This window comes from Octopus bimaculoides, chromosome 3 (assembly GCF_046866305.1).
Source record: "Octopus bimaculoides isolate indiv1 chromosome 3, ASM4686630v1, whole genome shotgun sequence".
Taxonomy (NCBI): Eukaryota; Metazoa; Mollusca; class Cephalopoda; order Octopoda; family Octopodidae; genus Octopus; species Octopus bimaculoides.
The window spans coordinates 117,520,525-117,533,371 of NC_142930.1; positions in this window are offsets into that span (position 1 = coordinate 117,520,525).

The window sequence follows — 12,847 nt, forward strand, 5'->3', positions numbered from 1 at the left end:
GTAGTTCCATAGCCTTTCGGTATTGTGGATCGTCCCGTGTACATTTATAAAAGGGAAAGATTTTGAACTTTCCGTCTCCGCATTCTTGTCGGATATGTTGCCTGTGAATTCTTGCACGTTGACAGAGTGAGTTATTCGTTTCGCCAACGTAATTTTCTTTACAGTTTGGACAGGTGATGCAGTATATGAGATTTTGTGTTTTGCAGTTCATATCTGCATTTATTTCAAAACTAGATCCGTTCTTGAATTTTATGTGGGAACCACTTTCTATGTAGTTGTAGTTGCTGGTATTGTTACACGTTCCACATCTCCTATCACCACATTCTTTTACTTTGAATTCTGGTTTAGTCTCTGATCTGAATTCTGCTCTTGTCAGGTGTTTTGTAAGGTTTTTTGGTTGGCGTCTGCTATTCCGTAAGGTGTTTTTTTCAATCAGAGTTTTCATCTTAGGGCTTTGAAGGAGTATAGGCAAGTTCAATTTTATGACGTGGTATATGTTAGTTATTCCTGGACTGTATGTGTTAATGAACGGAATCGTGTTTTCATTAACTTTTTCCTTTGGTGTCCGTAGTTGGGTGATATTCAGTTCCATGGCCATTTTAATTCCTTCATTAATTAGGCCTAAGGGGATTTGTTGTATAGTAAAGAAGCTTTTCATTTCGCTGAGCCTGGTTTCACGCGTTATAGGGTCACTTACTATAGCACAGTTGCGTCTGGCCATGCTGTATGGGATGTTTTTTTGATGTGTGATGGGTGACAAGAATAGAAGTTTAAATATTGGTGTGTATCGGTTTATATATATATATATATATATATATATATATATATATATATATATATATATATATATATATATATATATATATATATATTTATAAACATAATTAAGGGACCAGCAAACATTTGCTTCACCGCATACCGAAGTTCAGAAATGGCAGCTAAAAAAGCCTGAGACTCCAACAGATAGCATTACTTGTAACTCACAAAGGCAAAAACAAGAAGAAAAAACAAATGAAAACTAACCATTCGAAGTTAATCATAGACGCGTTTCTGGATTATGAGCGATAATACTCAATTTCCTTCATCGGTATGATATTCTAGTAGTAAATTCGACTATGCTAGCAAAGCTCTGCATGCATGAACGAGTGAACTTTCATGCATCGGCACAACCTGAAAGCATAACCGAACCTACATCGGCCACCCAGTCCACTATATCCTCCCCAAGAAATTACCATGTGCGTCACAAGCAATACCGCAGAAAATTTGCGGTTTACTATCAGTGAGTGAATAATTATTACGATTAAAAGAGTAAAGGTTTATCAATTTATTAATTTATTAATAAATCAACAATTAATAATTTTTACCAAGCCCTTCGGTATGTAAACACCATTATCGGTGGAGAACTTATTTAAAAGTCCTTATACATTTATAAACATAATTAAGGGAGTTATTAGCTTGCTGTGTTTTAGAAGAGAGGCATTGTAATGACTCAATGTATCGCAACATGTGCATTACTGGTATAAAACCTATTTGTCCAAGAGGCAGGCAAAAGACATAACCACTGAGAATCAATCCACGCCAAGCAAATAGATAATAGTTATTTGAAACATACAAGATATGAAATAATAAATAAAGCTTGAGCTTTATTCGTTCCTATTGAAAATGTAGCCAAAATTATTAAAGTCAACATTTGCAACAAAATTTCACCGAACACACTAACTCTACAATATATTGGTGGCGCCCCTATAAGTAGGCATTTAATGTAAAAACATTGAATACTTAGTGCGTTGAATGTAAGGGCATATTAAGTAAGCACTCTATACAAATAAAGTACCATCGTGTTTTAGATGAATTACATACATTCATTTATCATATTTGCCTTCTTCGAGATTACCACTAGTATTTATTTCCTTGTCAAATAGAATTACACCGTATCAATCTAGTGGATATTGCCATGCAATAATTCTGTTTGCTTTATCATATTTTGTATGGGTATTGTAATGATCCTCAGAATTGCATACCATTCACTATAAATTCCACTTATGACTATAAATTGATTATATTTACATGGAAATCCTCTAGACATTTACATTTCTTTATCGTAGTTCATACTTCTAATATCTTTAGAGATGCCATATAAATAACTTACATGACATCATATAAGTCATCTGCAGATGTATTGAATATGATGTAACACTCAAATAATAGTAGTTAACTTGTAAGTCATTGCAATATTTGTATCTCATTTGTTACAATTATGTGCGCCTCTATATATAACCCAAAGCCTTCCTGTTATTCCTTCCTTCTCTCATTTTGGGTGAGTGTAAAATGTGTTCTCTGTACAAAAAGACTGCAAATTAAATATTCTAGCAATGATAGAAATTATACATGAAGAGTCGAAGTAATATCTTAATATGGAATATTTGGATTTTAACGTTTCATATTACTGCATAATGTCGCTCAATTTTTATTGTACCGTACACGAGGATAAAATAAAGCATATTCACTTTTACCTCTTTATATAAATATACATATTAATATAGTATGCCTAAAACACTAAGATACACTGGTTTTCTGCACTAAATGATATCTATTTTATTTTTACCCTAATAAATTGAAACATCTCTAATTTAGTGAGCTAGTTTAATTAGACGATCATATTCCACAAAAAGTCAACAAACACACTACTGGAATTTTATAGAGGACTGTGCAATATATATAATTGTGAGTGCTGATTTCAAGACATGCGAGCATTCTTCTTTATAAAAATATGTATTCATCTTTCTTGAATGTCATTTTGTACATATTTGTGTTTGTTATTGCAAAAGTTATATAGCACATCTGATTTTCGCTAACGCGAATGATATTTCGGCATAATTTCGGCAAAAGTTGTCCTAAAGAATCAAAATCTTTAATCCTGTTTATTCATTATTAGCTCTGCGAAAGAAACAGATAGCTCACAAGTTTGTGCAAAATCCTCATTCTGCCATCGACCTTTTCTCATCGTCAGAATTATAATAATTGCAGCCCGATTTTACATTACTTAAGGAGTTGATTCTCTTATTTGAAACAGGGTGATGGTTGTTAAAATTAGGAATAATGGTTGAAAAATACCATTAGCATTCGCTTCCTTATTTATATTAACTCTGTGATATCAAAGTACTTTTCTCGATGTGACTTATATTTTAAATTAAAGTATCATCGCATTACTGTTTCTAGGTGTTGTAACATCGAAGTCGTGGTCTTCAAAAAAGAAAAAAAGAAAACAATCCGACAAACAGGAATGTCGGTTTTGAGTGCTCTTCTTTTACGCCACCATTTTCAACAGGAGTGTAATATTTGAACACTAGACAGGGGCTAGACGTATTTAAACTTTGGTGACCCGCATATTTAACTACCTATTGCATCAGGATATAATACATGGCAATCATATAAATATGATTCCTTGCCATTCAAGTTTATATATTCCTATCTTTCTGTTCAAGTTTTTAACTTCTTAGATGCGCATCAATGTTTATATGGACTTGTATACATACTAAATCATCAATGTTGACGTGTCTATAAGACCTAGATTAAAGGTATGGTTGAAATCTGAAAGAAATCTCTATTCCTCTGCAAATCGTTTATCTCTTTCTTTAGAGGCATCATATTTTCCAAAAGTGCCTAAGGTGTTCTTTCGGTATAATGGAAAATAATAGCGTTTTCAAGGAATATAGATTGAAAGCAGCGAAATATCAATGAATCAGAAACTCATTGCACATTGACAAGAGTTCATGATTTTATATTGAATTTGGAAATTGCAGAGAAAGAAGATGATCAAGCACATGCTTATTTATATTGTCCTCTTCCGCAAGACGTATAAACGAAGAGCAATGGGTTTTTCATTTTGAAATTCTGTATTACAAATATAAACAATTAGCACTTCCATTATATAATTGCATGTGATATCTGTGAGCAATTCGTCAAAATTACGTAACATATATGAACAGATTAGGTCATTGCACTGTTATTTCTTTTAGCGTTCCATATTGTGAGAACTTCTATCTTATATTAGAAATATATCTGACGCACCATATTTAGGAACGCTTACCTAAATAGTTTAATAGGTTTTCGCCTTATTGTGAATGTTGCAAATGAATGGAAATGGAAAAAAAATGTCAGATCGAGCTTAATATCCGTATCACTGTTGTGCATGTAATTAAGGACATCATTGTAGAATGATTTGCAGAGTCGAGCTACGTGGCTTGAAGGGCAATGGACAACATGTAGCTATATGAGAAGACAATTGCCCATGCTTCTACACAGTGAGATTGAACCCAGAGACTTCTGGTTGGGAAGCAAACTTCATACCACACAGGCACTGCCTTCAGTACTAAAGGATAAGCGCATCAAACAATTTTGAAGGAGTTCCCAACGTTTGGAACCGACATTTTGCAAAGCTTTTGTTGCAAAATTTATTTCAAAATTTCTTTATTACACGGAAATTTGTTTTGAAGTAAGATCCTAAATGTGTTTTCTTTGTCCCCATATGGCACTAACTTCGTGAGAGTAATGCGCTACGTGGCACTATGGGTAAGTGTCTACAGGGGCAACCGTGTCTGTGTGGTAAGAAATTTATTTCTCAACCATAAGGCTCTGGGCTAAATCTCACTGTGCAGTAGCTTGGGCAATTATCTTCTCATATAGTCGCATGCTGTTTAGAGCCCTGTGACTGAATTTGGTAGATGGAAACTGAAAGAATCCCGACGTATATATGTATATATCTGTGTGGGTGTCTTTGTGTCTGCGTTTACCTCCCCCACTCCGCTTCACAACCGGTGTTGGTGCAATTACGTTTCCGTAACTGAATGGTTCTGCAAAAAGAAGCGACAGAATAAGAACCAAGCTTCAAAAATTAAGAACTAAACTGTCTTCAAGGCGACGCTACAGAATGGCCGCCGTCTAATGAATAAAACAAGTAAAATATAAAAGATAAGAAGATGCAAAACGAGATATTCCATTACAGCAACTACGTCCTCAACATCTACCTGCGCGTTTGAAATGACACATCAAGCAAAATAGTTTTAGCGTCTATATGTCCGGTTACTAGTGCTCTACAATAGAAAGATATTAAATGTAAACGACATATTTTATCGCTTCGTTGAATATTTATTCTTATTAACGAATGCTTCCTTATTTTCCTTTCTAACTTAATTTCGTTCACATTCATTTTCTTTTTTCTGTTGAGATCAGTTTACCTACTTAACCATGGATATCAGTTGCCTCCCTTTATTCAAAGTAGAAGTCATTTGTCATATTCAGGCGGGTTATGATATGCAGAAAATTCCCTTCGTTTGTTTTGTCTCTCTATTTTTCCTTTTTCCAATGCAGTTATCTTATAGTCACTGAAAATGTTTTGAAAAAGAAATAGATATTACAATCAAACAAAAACAAACTTAATTAACCTGGAGCCAAGACATTATCTACAAAAAAAACATCAGTCCTCTTTCGGGTAGATTACGTCACTCTTGAAAAAATGATAATACACTATATCATATGCACGTTCGTTTTTTTAAATCTCAGGAAATAATTTTAGCAAGAACTGTAGATGCATCAAACTAAATTTATGAGACAGATGTCTAGCGAATACATAAATAATATAAATAGTAGAAAATATATCCGAATCCATTCTATAGTTATGATAACGCTATTTTAAATATTTACAGTTTTCATCACTAATAAAAAATAACATTATATAATCTTGAATACAAATGAAATTGACTAAAACTATATTTAACTGTATTTAAATTCTAAACCCGTCATTAGTTTGTTATATTTTGAAATTTTTAAATACCGATTTCAATATGTTGAACAAGAGCTGACATGGTTGGGTGGTTAAGATGCTCGAGTTGAAACCACGTGTTTTCGAGTTCAGCCCCAATGTGCAACACTTTAAAGAAGTAACTTCTATATGTCTGAGACGACCAATAGTTTTTCGTAAATTTGGCTGACGGAAAATGTGTAGAAGCATGTTGCATATGTACCCCTACCATGTTTCTACAAATACCACTTTGATTACATACCTGTTACAATAAAATGTGTGCAATAACTTAAATATCAAGCTTAAAAATAAATACCGGAGTCGATGCGTTCCACTGAAAATTTCTCAATGGTTCCCCAGGATGTTTGCTCTAGAAGCAATAAAAGCTAACCGCTAAATGATATGGCCTGTGCATTCATTACGTCTATCAATGTGGACATTAAAATATGACTGTTTGAATCCATGTCATCTTGCTGATTATTCACTGTTTTGTTCAGTTCGTCATATGTTAAAAGTATAACAGTCTCATCAAAGATACTTGGTGAACATGAGAATGTAGAAGGCTATATGAATTGACTTGTAAGATGAAATCCGGAGTGGAGTCCCGTAGGCGGTTTAGTGCTCGACTCGACATTCTTCCGGCAGCTCCTGCAAACAAGCTGGTGCTAAACGTAATGCTCTGCACTCCTTTGGACTACGTCAGCAATGTCGAGAGAGGAATCCTGACGATTGGGCTACTCAGGATTTTCTCACATCTAGCCCAGGCCTGCGCAAAACTAGAGAGGACATGACATTTAAAAATCAGACTGGATTAGTTTATGCGCAACTCCATTGTCTCCCGAGACAAAAGGATGCCAACGACAATTCTTAGATGAGGCACGGTGAGCTGAAAATTGCTATCACGTCGTATGAATCGTTCGGCGGCAATTGTTTCCTTTCTTCATGTTCTGGTTTCAAATACCCCCAGTTCAACGTTGCTTTTCATCCATATCACCTCAAACTTAGTGGCATGGTACCTGGCAACGGACCGCAGTCCCAAGCAGGACAAATGTTATTTCGGTCACTTCAACAGCATAGAAACCGCTTAGCCGTTTTTATGGGTTACTAATGACACAGAAAAATGTCCTAGTATATTACTATACAATGAATAACTGCCGCCCTTACTAACTAAAACCTTTCTTTTTAAACTTTACTTAATTTACCTTTACTATTAATCTATTGTATTTGCTCTAACACATTCGCCCCTAAATATTATAACAACACATACAAATAAATCCATATGGCACTGAATATTTCGCATTACTGCTGTTTATTTCATATTTCTATTTTCCTTTCTAACTTAATTTCGTTCACATTCATTTTCTTTTTTCTGTTGAGATCAGTTTACCTACTTAACCATGGATATCAGTTGCCTCCCTTTATTCAAAGTAGAAGTCATTTGTCATATTCAGGCGGGTTATGATATGCAGAAAATTCCCTTCGTTTGTTTTGTCTCTCTATTTTTCCTTTTTCCAATGCAGTTATCTTATAGTCACTGAAAATGTTTTGAAAAAGAAATAGATATTACAATCAAACAAAAACAAACTTAATTAACCTGGAGCCAAGACATTATCTACAAAAAAAGCATCAGTCCTCTTTCGGGTAGATTACGTCACTCTTGAAAAAATGATAATACACTATATCATATGCACGTTCGTTTTTTTAAATCTCAGGAAATAATTTTAGCAAGAACTGTAGATGCATCAAACTAAATTTATGAGACAGATGTCTAGCGAATACATAAATAATATAAATAGTAGAAAATATATCCGAATCCATTCTATAGTTATGATAACGCTATTTTAAATATTTACAGTTTTCATCACTAATAAAAAATAACATTATATAATCTTGAATACAAATGAAATTGACTAAAACTATATTTAACTGTATTTAAATTCTATACCCGTCATTAGTTTGTTATATTTTGAAATTTTTAAATACCGATTTCAATATGTTGAACAAGAGCTGACATGGTTGGGTGGTTAAGATGCTCGAGTTGAAACCACGTGTTTTCGAGTTCAGCCCCAATGTGCAACACTTTAAAGAAGTAACTTCTATATGTCTGAGACGACCAATAGTTTTTCATAAATTTGGCTGACGGAAAATGTGTAGAAGCATGTTGCATATGTACCCCTACCATGTTTCTACAAATACCACTTTGATTACATACCTGTTACAATAAAATGTGTGCAATAACTTAAATATCAAGCTTAAAAATAAATACCGGAGTCGATGCGTTCCACTGAAAATTTCTCAATGGTTCCCCAGTATGTTTGCTCTAGAAGCAATAAAAGCTAACCGCTAAATGATATGGCCTGTGCATTCATTACGTCTATCAATGTGGACATTAAAATATGACTGTTTGAATCCATGTCATCTTGCTGATTATTCACTGTTTTGTTCAGTTCGTCATATGTTAAAAGTATAACAGTCTCATCAAAGATACTTGGTGAACATGAGAATGTAGAAGGCTATATGAATTGACTTGTAAGATGAAATCCGGAGGGGAGTCCCGTAGGCGGTTTAGTGCTCGACTCGACATTCTTCCGGCAGCTCCTGCAAACAAGCTGGTGCTAAACGTAATGCTCTGCACTCCTTTGGACTACGTCAGCAATGTCGAGAGAGGAATCCTGACGATTGGGCTACTCAGGATTTTCTCACATCTAGCCCAGGCCTGCGCAAAACTAGAGAGGACATGACATTTAAAAATCAGACTGGATTAGTTTATGCACAACTCCATTGTCTCCCGAGACAAAAGGATGCCAACGACAATTCTTAGATGAGGCACGGTGAGCTGAAAATTGCTATCACGTCGTATGAATCGTTCGGCGGGAATTGTTTCCTTTCTTCACGTTCTGGTTTCAAATACCCCCAGTTCAACGTTGCTTTTCATCCATATCACCTCAAACTTAGTGGCATGGTACCTGGCAACGGACCGCAGTCCCAAGCAGGACAAATGTTATTTCGGTCACTTCAACAGCATAGAAACCGCTTAGCCGTTTTTATGGGTTACTAATGACACAGAAAAATGTCCTAGTATATTACTATACAATGAATAACTGCCGCCCTTACTAACTAAAACCTTTCTTTTTAAACTTTACTTAATTTACCTTTACTATTAATCTATTGTATTTGCTCTAACACATTCGCCCCTAAATATTATAACAACACATACAAATAAATCCATATGGCACTGAATATTTCGCATTACTGCTGTTTATTTCATATTTCTATTTCAGACAGATATGCCTATAACAGAGGTTAAGAGGTAGGGAAATATCATTGATGAGGTCGGATAGCAAATGTTACGAAAAGACTCGCACGAAGCTAGCTGACCTATGTTGTTGACTGATCAAGTTTTCTAACAATTGGATAGTTAAACAGTTAAAAACCTTACCAATGACTAATGAACATAAACAGCAACAGACCCAGTGAATGTGTGTGGTATTGGCATAGTGACCCTCCCAAGATATAACATATTGATTGTTTTTCTTAAAGAAAACAGTCTGTAGAAAATTGAACTGACTCATACAAAAACCACTTGGATATTAATATGTATTAGTTTTGACATCTTCTGGTCGAGATTGCTCGGGCATATATTTGTGAATCATGTTAAAATCCGTGTTCATGACAGGCAATACAACGCGTATATATAGTAAAATATTTAATGGAACAATGATAAAATTTTTATAACAAATAGAGCGTATTATAATATGTATCAGCGTAGTATGTCGATGCCTTTCTTTTCAAAGATAATGTTGGTTTCGATTCTCTTTCATAATTTTTTTAAATAAATAACCAGTTAGAGTTGATAAATAATTTGAATATTGCTAAATATTTCATGTGAAAAAACGGTATAAATTGCCAACATAAGTTTGCAGCTTCAAAATAATTAAAATCTTTTGATTCTGACTTTAAATCTCCAGTTATTAGAATTTCGTGTTTAATCATTGCTAGCGATTCGAAATTTGAGCGAACAAATGTGAATCCATATATACCTCCGAAAATAATATAGCACGGTGGGCTTGAATCAGTATGCGAAAATAATATTAATCAGCTTTGTTTGAATGATGAGTTGTAACAGTCATGCTTGATATCTAGTGGTTGACAGATAATAGTATTTTCTAAAATCCTAATATCTGCGATTTATCATATTTATACAACTGAGAAGAAATATAATGGTAATTTCGTCAGAAATCCTTTAGTTGTACCGTGCTTTTGTCTGAAGGCTACGTAGACATGTATCAAGCTAAAAATGTTTCCTGTTTGTAAGAATCGCTGAATCTTTTCTTAAAGCATAGAAACTGATTCTCATGAAACTGTATGAGTAAAGTTTAAAAATCTGGAAGAAAAACACTATAATATTATATGTACGAGAAAGCTAAACTCACAACATTTATCAGAAAATATTCCTGTATCTGAAATAGTTGTTAAAGATTTGAAAGCCTAGATATCATTACAATAATCAATATATATTCTTCCTAAGGGTTACATTAAATCTGTCGGAGCATTTAATTTGGCTACCAATTCGTATGCATAACTGACGCTTAGTACATACTTCAGTTCCAAAATTTGACAAACAATTTCCTCTTTTGCGGGAAACACAAACAAACTCTCACTATTTCGGATGAAAAAATTAAAGTGGTGTTTTCATCAATCATTCCTGTCTTATTTGTCTGCGGTTATTAAAATAGAAAATATAAAGAGTTGCATAAGAGTATTCGTTCAAATTACATTGGAAGATTGAAAAGATAGATGGCGTATTTCTTCTAATCATGACGCATATTGAATCGTAAAAGACTTACAAGTAAACCTACCCCTGTTAGAATATGGATAGAAAATATTCAATGGGACATTTTGGTTGTAACATACATATTATTTTATAATGAATATACCGTTCTTATTTTTAAAGTATCTAACATGCAGGCGGTTCGAAACTGAAAGTGACCCTCTAAAATGATTTTACATTATAATTATAAACCTTCAGTACTTAAGGATGAGACCACTAAGTAATTTTGCAAAGTTATGGTTGTAGATTGAATTGCGAATTTTATTTGTGGGATGATAAATATGTCTTCTCTGTCCCCACAGGGCTATTGCTTTCTGAAAGTAATTCACTGCGTGGTACCTTGGGCAGGTGTCTAGGCGCACGCATGGCTTTGTGGTAAGAAAAGGTTGCTTTGCAAGCTCAAACCTCCGGGTTCAATCACACTGTGCAACAACTTTGGCAAAATGTCTGACGAAAACATGTGAGTGGATTGAATAGACGGAACATGAAAGAAGCCCGTTGTATGTATATATATGTAATATGGAGGTGGAAATAGCACAGAAGTAAGACATTTTACTTTAAGATGGAATTTAATAAAAAGTTATATAAAGAAAATATTACCGGTATCAATGTGTCTCATTAAATATCAGTAAAAAATTATAAAAAAATTGAACTAAAAGAGTTTATCTTATGTTTGGTAGTGAACATATATATATATATATATATATATATATATATATATATATATATATATATATATATATATATATATATATATATATATATATAGATAGATAGATAGATAGATAGATAGATAGATAGATAGATAGACAGATAGATAGACAGATAAATAGATACATTTCTTTTATTAGCCACACAGGGCTCAACGAAGATGGGACAAATACAATGTAGAGCTTTTCTTTTTGGGAGGGGGAAGGAAGGAAAAAAAAAAAATTGGTGATGTCGATCAAAAGGGATCGTAGGAAGGGAAAAAGGAGCAGTTCGATCAAAAGGGATCGAAAAAAAAAGAGAAAAGGAAAGGCCGATCAATAGGGATCGTGTATCACACAGTAATGTTCTCGTGTAAAAAGAGGGTAGGACAGTTTAGGTTTAGCCGTGGAAGGAAAAGCCCACGGAAAAGACCACGGTAACCTTGGTCAATATTCTCATTGAAGAAACTATAACAGTAAGTGACTCTCTTTTGCCTTTTTGTTTTATTTTTTTTTTTTTCTTGTTCATAGGGTTATGCTCAAGATGGCTCCGTCGTTCACACGTGCCATCCTTGCTACATTCACCCATCTTTTTTTGAAGCATTCACTAGACAAGACTTCCCTTTCTACTCTCAACTTCCTCTTCAGGTGATACTTGAAGAAGTTGATGAGAGATTGCCCAGAGAGGAAAGTCTTTGTCTCTAGACCTTTCAGACGCGTCCACCATACACATTCTTTCGCCATAGCCACAAGTACGATGAAAATAGCTCTTCCTTCCCGTTTAAAGGAAGGAGGCGCGACAATATTCACGATAGACTCGGCTGATAGACCGACTCGTCCCACACGCGATAGCAGTTGTTCGACGTAAGCCCACAGCTCGGAAATGGTGGGACACTGTACGAGTGCGTGCAGAACGGTTTCGTCGCTCTGCCGGCATCTCGGACAGGTCGGCCCCGTGTTTCTCGAGCCATGCCTGTAGAGCTTATCCCGAACGGGTAGTGCTTCTCGATAGCACTGCCAGGCCAGGGATCTCTGGAAGTTGTCCATAGGTCCCGGCCCGAAGGTCGTCTTAAACAGGCGGGTCAGGTATTCCTCGTCGACGCCCAGGTTCGCCCCGAGATCGTCGTCGTACCTTCCCTCCACTAATCCACTATAGAATGCGTTAGTTGTGATGCAGTCGCTCAAGGTTGACCCGGGTTGTTGGAGTTGCCGAAGAGCAGCGCGACACTCGCGGTGCCATTCGCCCTTCCTCGGCCTCTTCTTGATCCATGACTGCAGTTCGGTCATGGAGACGAGCTGCGGGAAAGCGCGCCGCACAAACGGTGACCACACCTGTTCACCGCTGTCTACGTAGAGCCGGAGATGTCGCAGTCTCAGCGCGTGTCTGCGCATCATCAACCACGGCATGCCCAGTCCTCCTTTTAACGGGTGTTGGCAGCAAACGGATCGCCTAACCATCGGAACGCTTCCTTTCCACAAGAAGCGGAAGAGGATGCGCTCCAGTTTGGTGATGGTAGGGTCGGGACA